Source organism: Diadema setosum, chromosome 5, assembly GCF_964275005.1.
Source record: "Diadema setosum chromosome 5, eeDiaSeto1, whole genome shotgun sequence".
Taxonomy (NCBI): Eukaryota; Metazoa; Echinodermata; class Echinoidea; order Diadematoida; family Diadematidae; genus Diadema; species Diadema setosum.
In genome coordinates, this window is record NC_092689.1 from 36,768,849 (window position 1) to 36,787,548 (window position 18,700).

The window sequence follows — 18,700 nt, forward strand, 5'->3', positions numbered from 1 at the left end:
TCATGTGTGCGCATACGCCGGCCGTAGTATTCAGTGTATGTAGCTCTCCCAAGGTCCTCTCGACCGAGTCACATTCAGTCATGAATTCGAACAGAAAGGGACTACTGGCAGAACCAAACGTTGTCTGAAGCCTGTTTTCAATACTTCAACTTAATTGGTAAGTCCTCAAATTGAAGAAATTTTTGAATTTAAGTTGATATTTACCCGTGATACTAAATCTGTCATGATCCTGAATGCTACAATGCGAAGCCCCATTACGCTATGCGTATGGGGCTGCTGGTCGCAGTTAATTGCATGATTACTAAGACATGAGAGCACTTTGGGGCGAGTAAGTCTCACAGTGTAAGTTATATGAAAGGTACTTTAACCTGAAACACAAACTAAGACAAGGAAATTCAGGGAAACTTTTGAGGTACCAAAACTTTATATTATCTTTAAGCATATAGGTGCCATTCTATACCATGTTTAAACTGATGAAAATCTGACTAAATATTTTAAAAACTGAGATATTTCAGAGTTCCACATGGTCACTTGTGATGTGGGTCTCAATGACTATGCATGTATACAAAGTGACTGGAGTATGGCTATCTGCTCTCAACTTCCCACTGTTCTGTGTATGAAAATTTGATTTGTTGTTGTTGTTGTTTGGATTGATAATTGAGCAACTACAACATGTCTAACAGCAACATGATAAAGAATTCATGTGAAGGACACCAGTTTGTGTGTTTCCTTGTTGTATGCTTTCACATAAAAAAAAAATACAGAAGACAAGTGAAGATATTGTGTTGGTTAACGACAGACTAGTGAGGCCTTAACATTATCACTTCATCTAATTTGCATACAGTCTAGTTACTACTAATATGAAGTGATTCATCAAATATGTGTGAAACTTTAAAGGTTTAACTACTTTCTTTTTATACCCCTGCCAAACGAAGTTTGAAGGGGGTATATAGGAATCAGCGGACGGTCGGGCGGCGGTCGGTCGGTCGGGCGGTCGGTCCGTTGCAAATCTTGCGTCGCGAACTACTTCCTCAGTTTTCAACCGATTCCCATAAAACTTGGCACAGATGTGTGCCTGGGGTTGTAGATGTGCAAGACGTATTTTTTGACAGTACCCAAAAGTATGTTGCCATGGTAACGGCATATTATGGGCAAAAATGGGTACAAATCTTGCGTCGCGAACTCCTCCCACAGTTTTTGATCAATTTTTATGAAATTAGGTACAGATGTTCATCTGAATATGTTAATGTGCAAGACACATATTTCCGCAGTGGCAAAACGTGCGTTGCCATGGTAACGGCATGTTATTGGTAAAATATAGGGCAAAATGCTTCATGGCAAAACTGCTTCATCAGTGTTCTTCCAATTCTCATGGAATTCATATTGAATGTTTGTCTTAGGATATAGGTCAGCATGACACATTTCTTGACAGTGACAAAAAGTATGTTGCCATGGTAACAGCTCACATATTATGAGCCAAAATGATGGAAAATTTTGTGTTGCAAACTACTTCCTCAGTTTTTGCCCAATTTCCATGAAACTTGGTACAGATGTGTGCCTTTGGTTGTAGATGTGCAAGACGCATTTTTCGACAGTACCCGAAAGTATGTTGCCATGGTAATGGCATATTAATGGCAGAAGATCAAGGAAAGATCTTGCGGATTTAACTACTTCCTCAGTTTTTTGACCAAAGCTTATGAAATGTTGTTTTGACCAAAGCATATGAAATGTTGTTTGGCGGGGGTATAACCAGTCGCTGTAGCGACATTTCTAGGTTCAGTCTGGTTTTGATGAAATCTTTCTGAGGATTTCATGTAATTTTTGCATCTGAGACCACAGAATAAAAAAAGTTGATATAGACAGTTTTGCTTTGTGGGCAACTTTGTTAGTAGTGTTTTACTCACTTTGCTCCAATTCTAAAAGTGTAGCTGAGCATAGCTACTAAAGGAGGATTGGTCAACAAAAATGGAGAAAAGCAAAACCTATGAAAACTTGTACAAAGTAACACATGAAACTTGATAATCACACCATCTGGTAAATCACCCTTTACTGAATTTTACGAGATCCTTGTGATGACGGACATATTCTTTTTATTATTATTATTTTTCAACTCGCACAGGTCAGCCCATCACTTTTGCAGCCAGATAAGATTGAACAAGATTTGTTGTTTTGGTTGCTGTAAGTTTCCATGATCAGTGATTTTCAGGCAATTGTATGAAGAGATGACATAACTTGAATAACTTGATCAGTTCTAAGAGCTCTTTGTCCCTTTTTCTGTATTAAATTGAAAATCTGATGGTGTAATATTTTAGATGGCTTCATTAAATCAAATGGTGATTACACAGTGATCCCAGTGGCTTGTCAGTCTAAGGTAGTATTCTGGTACACAATATTATTCTTTTGTACCTGTCTTGATGCTTTGCTGATTTAACTTGAGTAACACTTTGCTTGCTTTTGTTGTTCACTACTTTGATTAAAATGGCTTTATTTTTCAGACCAGAGAATCACAGAAAGGGCACCAGAAAAGTCCCCCCTCACAATCACAGCTGTACAACAGACAGCCATTTTTATCAGTTCTCTGTGCCATGTTGGAAAAGAGCTCTGTAGTGAAATACATGTATGTGTCACTCCTTTGCATCATTTAGACCACTTCCCTGCATCCATGATTATGAATATTCATACTCCTGCAGCATTAACTTATTGTGGATATTGTAAACAATGTGTAATAGGACCTTTTAGCACACTTGAAAGAGAGTACAGTTTGGATATTTACAGAAATTCTAGGGTAACAGAGAGCGCGTGCTTTTATGATATTCTTATCATGAGGTGTGGTACCATCGTGCCTCGGCAGTGTTTGTGTAATCAAGGAGATTAATTGTGGGAGACTATGCTTTGCTTCTCTTGGTTTAGCATTAACAATTAGTGTAGTATTACAGTTTCTGTGGCTGCAGCATGATATTAGAGCGCATCTGTCATCATAAGGCAATATTGCCAATATCTTTCCTCCTGACTTATTAGAAATTTCTACCCAGGGAAACAATTTTTGGTATGATTATTGGTAATCATTTTTTTTTGTTTATGAAAGAAATAGTCTGTATATCATATTTGTTTGTTTGCAGTTGAATGCAATATAATTTAACCATGCACTTATCAATAATTCTTCATAGATTTAAATGATCTCTTCCCAACATAGGTTGCTTACAAAATACAAACGTAGATAATTCTATACCACTATCATAATCACTATTTCTTAGTATTATCATTGGCATCATGTACAATAGTCATTCATATTGCGAATAAATGTGTGTTTTTCTTTACTTGAAGATTTAAAAGTTTTATTTGTCAATATGTTATTAGCAGTATTATTTTTTATTTCGTACCTTTCAAAAATGATAATTGTACCCTATCCATCCATTCATGAGCAGAGAGGACTTCCATGACTAATTCAAGAATTTATATTCATATTTGTAAAATGAAATGGAGATGGTAGAATTTGCGTTCGAAAAAAAAGTTTAAGTCTCAAGTCATTTTCTTTGAACTGGATTTAGAAATTGTTCCTATCTTTTTTAGACCTACATATGAAATCAAATGTGTCTCTGCTAGTCTCAATTCAGAAAGTTTTATACTGGATACTTTCATGCAAGTGTGTAATGTGGCTTCAGCTGTATTATGAAGGAAGTGGTTCCTTTTAATGGGGAACAATGCTTCAAAGATTCTGTGATTCTGGAGGAGGCTTTCTGATAATCCATTCATTATTATTACTATTTTTTGCATCTCTATCAAGAAATATAAAAGACTATCACGTTTGGAAGTCATATATTTCCATTGAGATGCATGTAACACACAAGTTATCTCTCTGTCGTCCGAATGTCTGCAAGCATTGCATAGAGGTAGGTTGTGTACATTCATGTATTTTACAGATTTTTTGTTTGTCATCTTTACTGAAAAGATGTGACAAAATCCTGATGAAAAAAAAAAGCTGAACTGTTTTTATTGATTTCCAATGTCATATAATTCTTTCCCAAATAATATTTTGATTTTGTGGTCTGTTGCAGAAGACTATTCTTTCCTCACCCAGGTCCAGCCATGCATGAGGTCTAACAAGCTTGGAAGATGGAAACTAGAACTTGTCAATCAGAGGGACTTGAGGGCACCCGGGGTGGGGCGCGGGATAAATTATGTGGCCTGCCCTGTATGATGCATGGCTTTTACGGCTCATTTCAATTTTTTTCAGCTCGTAATTATCTGAAGCCTTCAGAATTGAGGCAGGGGCAGGCCGCTTGCCTTGCCCAGCCAGTGGGGCGGTGTGCTCAATTGACAGGATGGTGTGGTGTGACCAGAGGCAAGATGGATGCCCCGTTTGCTGTGGTTCATCCAGACTGCACGGTTTGGATTGATCACTAGTCTTCAGTCAAGGGGGCCTGTCTTGTCCAATGTCAAAAAGAGTGTGATAAATAATATACTGCTGCCTTCGATTCATCCCCCCCCCCCCATGAAATCATTATTGCCTGAGTTGAGATTCTCATACATGATTTCATTTTATTGGAAGCTGAACATGTTGCGTATTTCTGACACCCTTATTTCATCATTGTGGATAACCTTTTTCCTGTATATCAATTTTCCTCTTCGTTTCTGCTGCACCACAAGTGTCTCTTAAACACTTACTTGGCATCTGTGTTTATTCCTGCCTGGGAACCAGTGTAATTTATGCCTTTCTCACTTCCTCTACCTGCAATGTTTTCACAGGAATTCTTACCGCATCAGACAGTGTTATTTATTCATGAAAGCTGCAGCGTACTCTATAGATGTTTTATGAGATCTTAATTCATACAGAAAAGAGTAGTGTCATGATTTAAATACATTGCCACAATGATTATCCTTAGCTCTGTTATGTATGTTTATATGAACATATATACTTACGTATCTAAATATGTATATATATATATGTTTATTTATATATATGTTACTTTAATATATTATATAAACCCAAACATTCATATATGAATATCTATGCATTATTTTTATTTACTCGTACCCTGAAACTCCTACCTGTCAAATTGATTTGTGTAAGCAAGGACTACTCAGACTGTTCAAACTTCAAATCTTCATTAGATGATAATTACAGAGTAGCCCTCACGTGAAGCCCAAATTGAGAACCTACTGCAATAAGCCCTCTACTACTCTTGTGTTTTACTCATAGGCATCCTTTGGGTTTTTCATATATCTACAAAGAGTATGCAACCAGCCCCTTAATGTCTGAACAGCTCTGAATACATTCGGCACAAACCACTTTCAGTCGTCCTCTGATACCCTGTCAGCCTCATCGAGTTCCCAAAATTTGATGTCCTCCTCATACTGTTGTGTGTTCTTGGGACTTCAGAGTGTTTCCATTCTTCTTGCAAGTCTGTTTCATAATCCTTTAAAAAAAGTTTTTACAGGGACCTGAATTCTAGCAGACTTGAATTTTCTTCTTGTTTTTTGTTTTTTGTTTTTTTTTTTTTTGGGGGGGGGGGGGAAGGGAGGAGGTCCTGGTACTATGATACAAGTCCAAAATAGAGTAAAACAATTTTACCCTGGTCTAAGTAACCCACCACTCAAGTTAACTTCAGCAACAAGTCTGTTATCCATTTTGATGTGCTTATGTATTGTTCCCCCCCCCCCAAAAAAAAATCTAAATTAGCAATGTTGCAGCTCTGTTGGGAATACAGTTTATATCATGGTATAAAGTTTATATCATTTTTTTTTTGTGATTGTCATTTTTATTACAATATATCATTTACTTAGGTACATAGAAATATACATAGCAAATTGTGGATGGTTGGTCAACTGTTTACGTGCTATGACCCGTAAGTGGCCCAAGCAGAGGCTTTTGCCAGCAGGAGAACCCGATGACTATTAATAAACCTTGCGTACATGTTTACTTTATTATAACCTCATAACATTTCCTGCCGGTTCAAATATCCCTTGCAACCTTTCCCGAGTGTCTGTGAGATGAGTGTAAAAAAGGAGCAGATGAACATCATAGAGTCAGCAGGATGAACATCATAGAGTCAGCAGGATGAACATCATAGAGTCAGCCGGGCAAACAACTGGCCACTGAGCAGGCCCTGCCGGCCTGCTTAGCATGGTCAGTGGACCGACCAGAGCCGTGTTTGTAAGCGCGCGCAGACACACGCAGACACAGATGCTAAGATGAGCGCAGACCTCTGCTTGAACTATTGCCAACCCCTCCAAGACCAAAGTACATTCCTGCGACAATGTCTCGGCCACTCTCTGTTTGCTCAATCTAAGCGCCCATGATCTATGTATGTCAAATATCGGAGTCTGAACCATCGACCATACCAGAATGCTTGATGCATCATTTACAGGGCAATTTAAAGACGGTAGCTCTCGTTAGTTCGTGGAGGATAAGTATAGGTTTTTGGCAGAAGTAAGGTTCTACATCATGGAAAATTGACCAGTTTATGGGTTTTGTAATGTCATGAAAGGAGTGTCTTAAATGTAGTTATCATAATAGCATGAGAAAGGGTTCCCCCCCCCCCCCCGTGCCTTAATATAAAAAAAAATACAGCTGGGAAGTAGCTGAGAAAGTAGCTACTGCCAATGGGCAAAAGGACAGTGAGATTTTAAGTTTTTATTTTGCAAGAGCTTTTATATTGAATCTCTTGTCATTTACTTACTGCCTGAAAAGTTTCAAATCATAGAGAAACAGCAAAAAGAGATTTCTATCCTGAAAATCTGGAGGTTGTTACATTTCAAGCATTATGAAATGGAGGAGAGAGGGGAGGTGGAGATATCAACAGAAATAGGGTCATTGTAACCAAACAGGACAGAAATCTGTTTGATGGGTAGTTGCTGCATTTCAGTTTATTGTGGTGTCCTTAATATTGAAGCAAATAGCATTGTCACATGTTTTAACTCAGGGAAGAAAATGTTCCTATATGTTATCAGAGAGGAAATGGTCCCCTCTGGAATGTGATGCTCGCCTGTTCTTATGACATAAGAACTCATAAAGATGGGAAGGCTTGTATGATGTGTACTTTCTTCTTTGGAGAAGGGGACTCATATTTTTTTAAAGAAGTGTGGAAAAAGTAGGAGATACCCAAGACAAATGCTTGCCAGGGTGATGCTAAGAAGTAACTTCTTCCCCCCCCCCCCCCCATCCGAACAGAATTCCTCAATCCCCACTGACACCGATCCAAACTCCAAAGGAAAACATCTCTCCTGAGATGATGCGTGGGACCAGCCTTGAAAGGGTGGGAACCGCAAGGTTAATGAGTCTCTTTGGCTCATGTGAGGCATGCCTACTTGTGGTTCCATACATCCAGGGGAGGTGTTGGCCCCCATTGACCCATCCCTATGTCTGATGCTCCACTATCCTATATGGCTGATAAAGACTTCTGCTCTCCTCGTTCAAAGCTGATGATGATTGGTATAGCAGCGTTGGTCTTGAACTGGCCTGCTTACATTGTGCATTGCCGATGTTTCTTCACACATGACTGTGGCATGAGAGACGAGTGAGAAGACTCTTACTAGATGGTGCCCCTTCAAATAAACTAGGCAAGGAAAGTTTTTGTCTGGCTTGGTGGGACTGGAATGTATATGTACGTGATGGGCCTTTTTGAGGCCCATTCGATCAATCTCTGTGCAGAATAGGGTCATGTCCCCAGGTTCATCCTCATACCCTTCAGCTATAACCATATTCAATATGTATAATTTTGAAACTTCAATCAGGGGTCAATATGCAAGTATAGCAAGGTTGATTCAACCGTTGCTGATCAACCCTTCCTTTTCTTCTTGATATCATACTGAACAAGTGGCATCATGGCTGGCAATGAGAAACTAACTTCTGACAAGTTTCATGTTGTTTGTTTGTTCTTTTCCATCTGAGAGGATGGCTGGATAGCCCGTATTCAGCTACGTTAAGCTGGTCTTCCATGGGGTCCAGTTGGATGTGAGGTGGGACCACTTCACCGAGTTAAACACCCTGCTCTTTGCGATGAATGAATGAAGTGGGATCTTTTACGTGCATGGTTGTTACTCTCTCATACACGGGACCTCCATTTTATGTCATCTGAGGAGGGACAGAGTGTTTTGCCTCTTGCTAGAGGGGACGGTATGCTTAAACACAACATTGCTCAGTCCAGACTCGGGTTTGAACCCGCGCCATGTGATCGTTAGGCAGACACGCTACTGACTGAGCCAACTCACCGCCCATCTAGTTGCCCTGCTTGGTAGAGTAACAGGGTGGCAGCGGATAAGTCATGGATTTTTGTGTTTTTTACATAATCAAATAGTCTACCTATGAGTAGGGAATAGAGACTAAAGCTCTTCTGTAGAGTTGGTCCAAGAGATATTAGAGTACCAAAGTGATGATGTCACAGTCTTTTGTTCTAGCTTGGGTTGGAACCAGGTGCGAGTATGGTTAGTTACAATTGTGTTCACAGATATTCAGACCAGGTGAGGTTGTGTAAAACTAGTTTCCATGGCAATGAATGACTGTGACATCATATATACTTTGGTACTGAATATCATCAAACATAAGGGCCCGAATTCACGAAGGTGGTACAATTGAAACCATGGTTTAAACCATGGACAAAGACCGTAGTTTTTTATGAGGTGCCAAGTGTCGTATGGCCTATTTCATTACGAAATCAGTTATTTCGTCGACAAAATGACCATTCAGTTAATGAAATGATATTTTGTAATGAAATGAACGTTTCAAAATGGTCATTTCGTCGACGAAATGTCTTATTTTGTAACAAAATAGGCCATGCGACACTTGGCGCCCCATAAAAAACTACGGTCTTTGTCCATGGTTTAAACCATGGTTTCAATTGTACCACCTTTGTGAATTCAGGCCAAGGAGGTGTAGGCACCTCATCAGATTAGCCCACTGTTTCATGAATATGCTGTTCTCACAGAGTACTACTCCTCCTTGACTTTGAATACAGAGAGATTAGGAAAAAAAGATTTTTCCCAGTATTTGATGAAGAAACTAATTTTTCAGTCTCTCAGTCTTACGATGTGCTGAAGACATTCATCAAATGTCCATAATGTTATATAGGGTAATCATTTCATAACCGTATATGAGCCATAGACAAATTTGTTGAAAGTTGTTGCCAATATAACTTAAGACCTAGTGCATTTCCTGTAGCACATGAATTCATATACGTACAGTATAGTTTCGTAATGGCTTTTGTGCACTGTAAGTCACATTGAATGTGTCGTTCACAAAGGTTAATGGAAACATAAAGCGAGGGTAGAAATGCAATATGGCTTTCACATGAGGTAATGCGAAAGGAAAGTAAAAACAACTGGTGTGTTCATGGCTGTTCAGCCTTTTTTTGTGCATAGTAGTTGGCAAGTGTGTATTGCCTTGAAGCTGTGAAGACCAAGTGTAGTACAAGCATAAAAGAGAAGAAGTTTCACAATTTTCCTGCATTGTGCAGGTGACCACCATAGAATTCCGTATGTGTGTGTATGTTTGTTTGTTATATTTGTATATGCCTGCAATATACAGCACAATGTCTGTCTATGTCTATTTCTCTTTGTCTTTTTTCCTCTATGTGTATATACATCAACATATACTGTGTGCACATGATATTGTATGTATGTCTATAAAAATATATATGTGGGTGTATATGTAGAAACACATAGATTCATGTAGAGTACTTAACATTAATCTCTCTTACTATAATCAAGTCAGAAAAAGGATGGAATGCAAATTAGATAAACACAATTAGAATTGATGGAATCCTTTCTTGTCTTGTCTGATATTGGGTTGCATGATGTATCGATATCGTCATTTCTGAGTTTTTTCGAACATGGCTGTCTTGATGCCACCCATATTACTTATTAGGCTGCAAATATAATTGATATTCCTCTGATCTTTATAAACCCTAGAAGTTCTTTTTTTCTCTGTCTGTGTGTCTCTGCAGTCTGCTCAGTGGATGCTGAGACACTTTTTAAAAGGATTAAGTCTTATTTGCCTCACCCAACCTTTTGATGTGGTTTTAATGTCATCTTGTGTGAACCTTCCTCCTCATTATGAAACTAGGCCTTCACGTGGTTCTTGCATTAAAGATCTTTAAATGATTCTCTCTCTCTTCCTCTCTCTCCCCCTCTCTCCTTCTCTCTCCCTGTCCTTCTCCTTCTCAACCTGTCTAGCAGACGGGTCTGCCTTCACAGATCCCGTGTCGGTATGCCGAGATGCACTGTGTGCCCGATGATTATTCCATTTGCATTAACTGTTTAATTTCCGCGACTTGTTTCAAATTAAGAGCACGCATTAGGGAATGAATAAGAAGTGGGTGTCTCGGAAGCTTGTTTCCTTCCCCCCATCCCGACGTACTTGGAACTAAGTGTTAGGATGGAGACGTATGGATTGCTTGATTTGTGACTATTGGAGTTGAAGTTATTACTGGAAGCTGATAAAGCATGACTGTACAAGTGAAGATGGTCTAAATGTTTCAAATGGCTGCTTACTCTAATGCAGTGTCCAACAGACATAAAATGCCTGAATTTAAAAAAAAAAGAGTAAAATGTTGAAAAAAAAATCTAGCTTTAGTTTCTTTGATATCAATGCTAAATGTTTCAGCAATCAACATTGTTAACAAAGTTACTGCAATATTTCACTGAATCTAACAACGTCAGACATGGCACATCGTAGAAAGTCCAGAATATGTGCACGACAATCTGTACCTAAATCCGAGTCAAGAAATTACATATCACATATGAAACAAATGTGATCAACCAATTATTTCCACTGTAGTTTGTACACAAATAAATCAGTGTACAATATCTGTTTTTTCTTTGTGGTGACTGGTTCTGTCTTTTTTGTCCTTGGTACATTTTTGGCACTGTCAGTGAAAACATTTCTTACAGGAAATGTGACATGAAGTTGCATTGTCCAAAACAAACAAGGAATATTATCCTATCAACACCAAAGTTGGAGATCAAAGACAGATAGTACATTAATGTGCCAGTCACTCCACATTTTTTTTTCTTTTCTGCTTTGCTTTTATTCAAACATGACTATCTTTACACATATGTTTTCCTTGCATTGTTGCCCACATGTCACTGTTTAAGATTGTTTGACAACATTTGTGGCTATTGTTGATTTTTTTTTTAGTGAATCTCATCATAATGTTATTGAATTGACCCATTTTATCTACACTCATGATCTCCTATTTTAATAATCAGGAAATTATAACCTGTGTTTGTGTGAGTGTTAACAAGTGTTTGAATGGGGCATGATCTGAGTGTATGGGTATTTCTGTATGTGTGTGTGATGTGCATGTGTTTGTGTGTCTATATTTACGTGTACATCAATAAATATGATCATCCTTGTAAAGTAATAGATTTCGAATAATTGCTCTTCTGTTTGCATTTTGATAAGACGCTGTATATCATGTTTATGTCATTGTTACTTGTTATTGATGAAACTTTGCATATTAATATGTATGTTGTTTCTTATAATTATGTCTTACAATTTAATGCATTATAATTTAGCCTCTGCCCTACTATTTTACATATTTTTCAATAAACCATTAGCAAATTCACATTCAGACATGTACAATTTTCCCCCATCGTCTCTGTAGATATGCTTCTGTGTGTCACGTGTGTCTGTTTTAATTTGAAATGAGTTTCTTTTCGGGACCAATATCAAAAGTGAAAGCGAACGCAGAATTTCTACATGTCCTGTTGTATTTCTCTTGTGCGATTGGTCTCCTTTTCTTCTCCCCTCCTTCTCTCTCTCTTCCCATCCCACCATCCTACCATCCCACCATCCCCCTACCACACCCACTGAAGTGAATCATTCAAACAGAGCCTCGTTCTGCTATCACCATCTCGGCACGTACTGAACTTGAACCTGCAGACAGACTGGGTCTAATTGAATTGAAACTTCTGGCTTTTGTTGCAGCCTCGTTGGATCTGGATCGGAGGGGGTGAAGTTTGCCCAACCCGCAGATATCACAAAGGGAATCTTTGTGATTTTGTTTGTTGTGGAAGCCCTTCTGCCGTCTAAGCAATTCTTCTGGCAGAAGAGAGGGGATAGCCAAACCATTTATGAGGGCAGACATATCTAGATAGGCCGTCCTAGAAGTCTGTGCAAAGGAGGTTGATTGCTTGTAGTTATGCCGAGTTCCCACTGTCGTGCAATCTGCTACGCACTCCATGATTTTCCATCAGTAGCTGATCCTGATTTTTTTTTATTTTTTATATGACTGACACAATTTACACCACAGTTGAAATTGTGGTCTGAATTGTGGAGTAATCATGGTGATCATATCAAATTTTATTAGGTCTTATCAAATCATGAGGTCAGTCGTAGCAATCTTGTTGATCACAGACAATTTTTGAATGTCCAAAACTTTTCTAAGGTCATCATGATCGCCATAACTGACTTCAAGATCGGATAAGACCGGATACAATCACAATGATTACTCCACGAGGCAGACCATGATTTCCATTGTGGCGCAAGCTGTGATAGCTAATAATGACCAATCATGGTGTGAATAGTGGATCACATGACAATAGGAGCTCAGCATAAAATGGCATCTTTGTAAACTGATGAAGAAATATAGAATCATTACATTTGAAATCATGCCAGCGGTCTTCGACTTCAGCTAGGTTCGAAACATTCTTTCCCTGTTCATTCCCTGAGGACCCAGACTGTTTACGTTTTAACAAAGAGATGAGTACCTGGTAATGATGCATAAGCAATAGACAGTTGATATATGAGATTATATCCAGGCTCTAGTTAGGGTAAGGAGTATAAAGGAAGACCATCAATGCCACTGGCACGATGTTTCTTCCGTTAGCTCTACATAGACAGAATGGCTTGCCAAGGATGTTTCAAGTGGTATTTGTAACGTAAATTCCACAATACACCATTGAATTTCATGTGATTAAAATGTCTCCCATGCATCTTATTTGAACATTCAACTAACCTAAAACATCGACAGGCAAACTGAAAATGGTAGATTGTATACATTCGTGAACATTGTCTGCGAACTACACTGTACATGCAGACACACAGTAGGTAGTGGCTGTTATAGTGTACCGTATGTCCCCTTCAAAATTACAATGGTACCCTCCGCAATGATAACTTTAAAAATTGTGAATCAATCCAAATACAATTTCAGGGTATGAAACTATAACTCATTGCCCACATCTTACAGAAAACCCCATTCGATTTGCTTCAGTGGTCAAAGAGAAATAAGGAATTTTGTAGAGCATGTCAGGAATCTCTTTCTGCCAAGTTCTGTCTATTGTGTTTACACATTAAAGATAATATAAAGTTTTGGTACCTCAAAAGTTTCCCTGAATTTCCTTGTCTTAGTTTGTGTTTCAGGTTAAAGTACCTTTCATATAACTAACACTGTGAGACTTACTCGCCCCAAAGTGCTCTCATGTCTTAGTAATCATGCAATAATGGTTTCATACCAGAGCCGCCGCCGTACGGCGGCGAGGTTACACGTATTGTACGAAACCATTATTGCATGACAACTGCGACCAGCAGCGTGCAGCCCCATACGCATAGCTAACTGTGACCAGCAGCTCCATATATATAGCTAAATGGGGCTTCGCATTGTAGCATTCAGCATCATTACAGATTTAGTATCGTGGGTAAATATCAACTTAAAATCCAAAAATTTCTTCAATTTGAAGACTTACCAGTTAAGTTGAAGTATTGAAAACAGGCTTCGGGCAACGTTTGGTTTTGCCAATAGTCCCTTTCTGTTCGAATTGATGACTGAATGTGACTCGGTCGAGAAATAAAGAGGACCTTGGGAGAGCTACACTGAATTGACGGCCAGCGCATGCGCACACAAACATCTTATCCGTTCATGGATTTGAAATTTGTGCACATGTGATGTGTGCCAATGCGCTGGCCGTAGTATTCAGTGTATGTAGCTCTCCCAAGGTCCTCTCGACCCGCGATACTAAATCTTTCATGATCCTGAATACTACAATGCGAAGCCCCATTACGCTATGCGTATGGAGCTGCTGGTCGCAGTTAATTGCATGATTACTAAGATATGAGAGCACTTTGGGGTGAGTAAGTCTTACAGTGTTAGTTATATGAAAGGTACTTTAACCTAAAACACAAACTAAGACAAGGAAATTCAGGGAAACTTTTGAGGTACCAAAACTTTATATTATCTTTAATATGCAGTCCCAAGAGCATCCAAGTGCTAAACTTGGAAGAATCAGACTCATGACATGCTTTACAACAATCTACATTTCTGTGTGACTGCTTAACCAAATTAAATGGGGTTTTCTGCAAAATAGAGCTAAGATATTATATTTCAAGACCCTGAAGTAGCATTTAGATGGTTTAATCATATTGGGTGTTATCAATGCGAAAATCTGATTGTAATTTTTTGGGGGACATCTGTGTTAAACTACACCCTGAATTTAGACCCATTTCAGCGGGAATGAATGTGTGGTTAAAACACTGTTATTTACAGTAATACCTCTGATGTGGACAGCAAAGAAATTATCATGTTTTTGTTTTGGAATCAAACTTGTAACAAGCAAATGTGAGTGAAATATGTTCATGGTGTAATGCCGGGAAAGGCTTTCCGTTGTCAGTGAAGTAGAGGAAATTCCATTGTATATGTTTTGGTTTAGCTTTAGCACAGGGATGGCTGAAGGCATGATGGGGAAATAAACTGTTGGGGATGTGATTTGTCCCGTGCCAACATATTCAGGAGTAATTAGAACAATTTGTCCAGGATAACTGCTAGATTATTACAGAGGGACCTACCTCCATGATGTTTGACCTGGTTTTGTTATATTCGTGATTCATGGTTTTTATTATTATTATTTTTTTTTGGAGGGGGGGGGGTCTGGTTAAGAAAAATAAATAAATAAAAAACCCACTGTTTAGTTTGACAAGATTACAGCCTCCTTCTTCCTTTTTTCACTTTGCTATATATGCGGACAAGCTTTCTTGTGCAAGCCTTTTTAGTAGATAACCACATTTTGTCTGTCTGACTGTGACATTGTGGTCTTGGCACAGAATTTGTCTCAAGATATTATTTTTCGTAGATTCAAAAATTGTACTGGTGCTCAATGTTTAGCAAATGAAGGCAACTATGAATAATACAATCATGTTTATCTTTAAAAAAAAAAAAAAATCTTAGCCTTATAGATAATATAGATACATAATAAGACTTATTCCAGAAGTGGGTTACTGCATCAACACAAGACAAACTCACTGCAGGCTTCCAGCTTCTGTTCTGCACAAAACCAGTTTGCAGGAAACAAAAAGGTCTGTTGTACATATTTCAAAGGTTGCAAAATGGGTTCTCTGCTGTAACTGACAGGGCTGCAGCCCCCCCCCCCAAGTGTCCAGACAGTCAAGCAGCCATGAGACAGGAAACACTTGCCCCGGAAGCAATTTTTGACCTCTCTGTTGATCCAAGGTTGGGTCTTCATCCTGTTTCTCTACTTTTTCAAGTTCAGATCCATATCCATAGATCCTGTTCCCCTCATTGACAAAACAAGTCCCCTTCCAACCTGGAATGGCTCTGCCTGCACAAATGCCTTTCAGACATTAATGTTGTTTGTGCATCATCCCACTGATAAATTGCCCCAACGATCATTAACAATTGTCTACAAAAGTGACGAAATGTATTTACATTAATTTCTAAACCAATATGTCATGCAGCTTTTTACCATGGCTTTAGCTCTGTTCAACACCAAAATACAATGTATGGAAAGATAAGTGGTACAGATAAACTCAGTGTTTTTCAGATCAGTATGGCTTTTCATATTTTTCAATTTATGTTGTTACAATGTATTTCTATCGATTTATAATGAGGTGGTTACAAAGCACTAGAACTTTTCAGCCTGCAACAAAATAAAGGGATGATTATAAATGCAAGGGTGACTCCCACCAATTAGCCTGCCTTTACTCTGTTAAAGGACAAGTTCAACTTCATAAACATAAGGATTGAGAGAATGCAGCAATATTAGTAGAACACATCAGCGAAAGTGTGGGGAAACTTAGACAATCGATGCAAAAGTTTTGAATTTTTTAAATTTTTGCGTTGGAACTGCTGGATGAGAAGACTACTACAGCTTGTGATGTCATATGCGTACAACGGTATAAAGAAAATGTAAAGAAAATTCAACATATTTTCAGTTTTGTCGCATAATAAAAGAGCACTTGACTTGCCTCTTTCTAAAGGCAGGGGGAATAATATTGCCCATAACATATATCAGTAAAAATTTTGTGAAATTCTCTTTATATTTTCCCTATATTGTTGTACGCATATGACATCATACACTGCAGTAGTCTTCTCATCCAGCAGTGACTGCACAAAAACTTCAAAAATTCATAATTTTTGAACAGATTGTCTGATTTTCCTCAAACTTTCAATGATGTGTTTTACTAATATTGCTACATTCTCTCAATTCTTATGTTTATGAAGGTGAACTTGTCCTTTAATGATGAAATATGAGATAAAAGCCCAATTACCATTTAGTGTTAATAGTCAATTTTGGTGACATAACCCCAGTCCCTCTTCCATTTTAAGCTATGGTTGGCATGACTAGAGTGGGTTTTCAGAATTAACAAAAAGATAGCTTAAGGATTGTTTAAGGTGACCACATAATGTTACTTTTTGATTTCATCACAAATTAAATCAAAGGAATACTAAAAAAAAAAAAAATGTACTACAGAAAAAAATCTAAAGCTACTCTTGCAGTGTTCCTGCACAAGTACACCCGGTGTAAATGCAACTAAAAAGTTTGTATGGGCATTTGGAGATACACTGTCTCAAGCGAGGTGATTGAATGATTGTTGTAGGTAAAGTTGTTGATTGAGGACCATGAATTAAATTGAATTGAGTTGAATTTATTTTTCCCAGTCATTGTTTCAGTTTCAGTTTCAATTTGTGCAATACTTTCAATAAAATTAGGAAAAAGATACAGAAAATTGACAACACCACACAATAACAGAGAAAAGAATGATCACAATAGTGCAACAGTAAGCATCAATATAGCATTACAAATATACAATACATTTGAAAGTGTTGGGAGACAGACAGAAAGGCTATGTCTTATATAAAACAGTAAAATTTGTCACAAGGAAAAAACAAACAAACACTCAAAACACTGCATGGAGTGATAAGTGGATGGGATGGGTCACTAAAAAGTGCATACAACTTATAAGGTGGTGGATCAGGAACAACTTAGCAGAAAATTATGGTAAGGCATATGTAAGCAGACATAAAATGTGCAATTATGTATTATGTTTCCCAAAGCTGAAGTTCTGTAATACTAGATGTCATAGTTTGTATCATCTCCTCCAAAACAAAGTGCTCTTATTCTGTCCATACTGTGCCACTCATTAGAACTAGAAATATCATGAGACAGCTTAAAATTACATTGTGGTATCATAGTGGCTGATAATAACATTTATTTCACATTATGTTTATTAACCCGTTGAGGACGGGCTGATTTTGCTACAACACGCGTTTCCCATATACCCCTGCCTGAGTATACTCAGGACTCGTCCTCAATGGGCTAATACACAGCAGGCTCTCCCCCCCCCCCCTTCAATCTATGCAAATTAACTGTAATTATTTTTATGTACAAGCACTAAATTTTATGGGAAACTTTTGTATCTACGCTACTGGCTTTGTCGCCAGGCAAAGGGTTCCATATCTGCTGAGAAGGTGTTGTTTAATATTGGCAATAAAGATCGGATGAAGCGATATGGCACAATATTTCATATCTGTTTATTTCTGTTTTGCCACCTTGAATTTCAATATGGAATATAAATAGCTTGAGGCATTTTTTTAGATTCTTGATCCATCTACCCAGGTAGTTGGTTCATGCAGTAGGTCAAAAACTGTCCATCAAAATTTTCTCAACTTAGCACAGTAAGTAGGATGAGGTATTTGATCATATAGATCAGTAAATAAAGAGATACATAAGGCTGAAAGTTTGTGTAGAGTGCACAATGAAGCAGGACATACTGGATGTTATACAGCACATTGCATGTGGATGAAGAATGAGGTGCAATTTACTGATTAAAGTTTTGGAAACTGTACAGAGATAAGTTCACCAGGTTCAATAGGTCAATTTTAATCTTTGTGTGTGTTTGTGTGTGTGTGTGTGTGTGTGTGTGTGTATAAGAAGTGAAAAAATGGAATGCAATAGTTATTGTAAACTAAGCATTCAATAAATTTTGCAGCAGAGCTTTGCATACTTTACTTTCATCAGCATTGATAAGGTCAGTTATCGTCTTTAATTAAACTATATTAAACCCGTTGAGTCCAGTAAACCTCATTTCTGTACTTTTATGCTACAGTATATTGTACTGAAAAGCAAGATATTTTCGCGGCATGAAATTTTTGCAAATTGTCACTGGCATTCAATGCATATGATCCTAGAGTAATTCTTGGTTTGATATGTGCATTACAGATGACATCCTGATATGCTTTTAACTATCAAAGTTTGACAAAAGAGAGAAAAAAAATTGTTTTGGTTCATGGATAAATGTAAGCATATATATATTTTTTTAATTAACATGTTTGTACATAATTTTTCATTAAAACTCGGCATGACAAAACATATTTCTCTTACTTGCCCAATAAAAGGATCTAGTAGCCCTTGGCTAGTGGGCAAGTGGGTCTGTAGTATCTTGCATTTTCTAATAAGTGTCAGCTCAACA

General features: G+C 38.0%; 1 long non-coding RNA gene across 1 annotated transcript in view; it reads left to right on the forward strand.

Annotated features, from left to right (window-relative positions):
- LOC140228697 (uncharacterized) overlaps window positions 1–10,317 on the forward strand; it is a 78,185-nt gene extending 67,868 nt beyond the window's left edge. Inside the window, exon 3 of the long non-coding RNA XR_011901251.1 lies at window positions 10,174–10,317. This is a non-coding gene — a long non-coding RNA (uncharacterized lncRNA). The remainder of the gene's footprint in view (window positions 1–10,173) is intronic.
- Window positions 10,318–18,700: the final 8,383 nt, after the last annotated feature.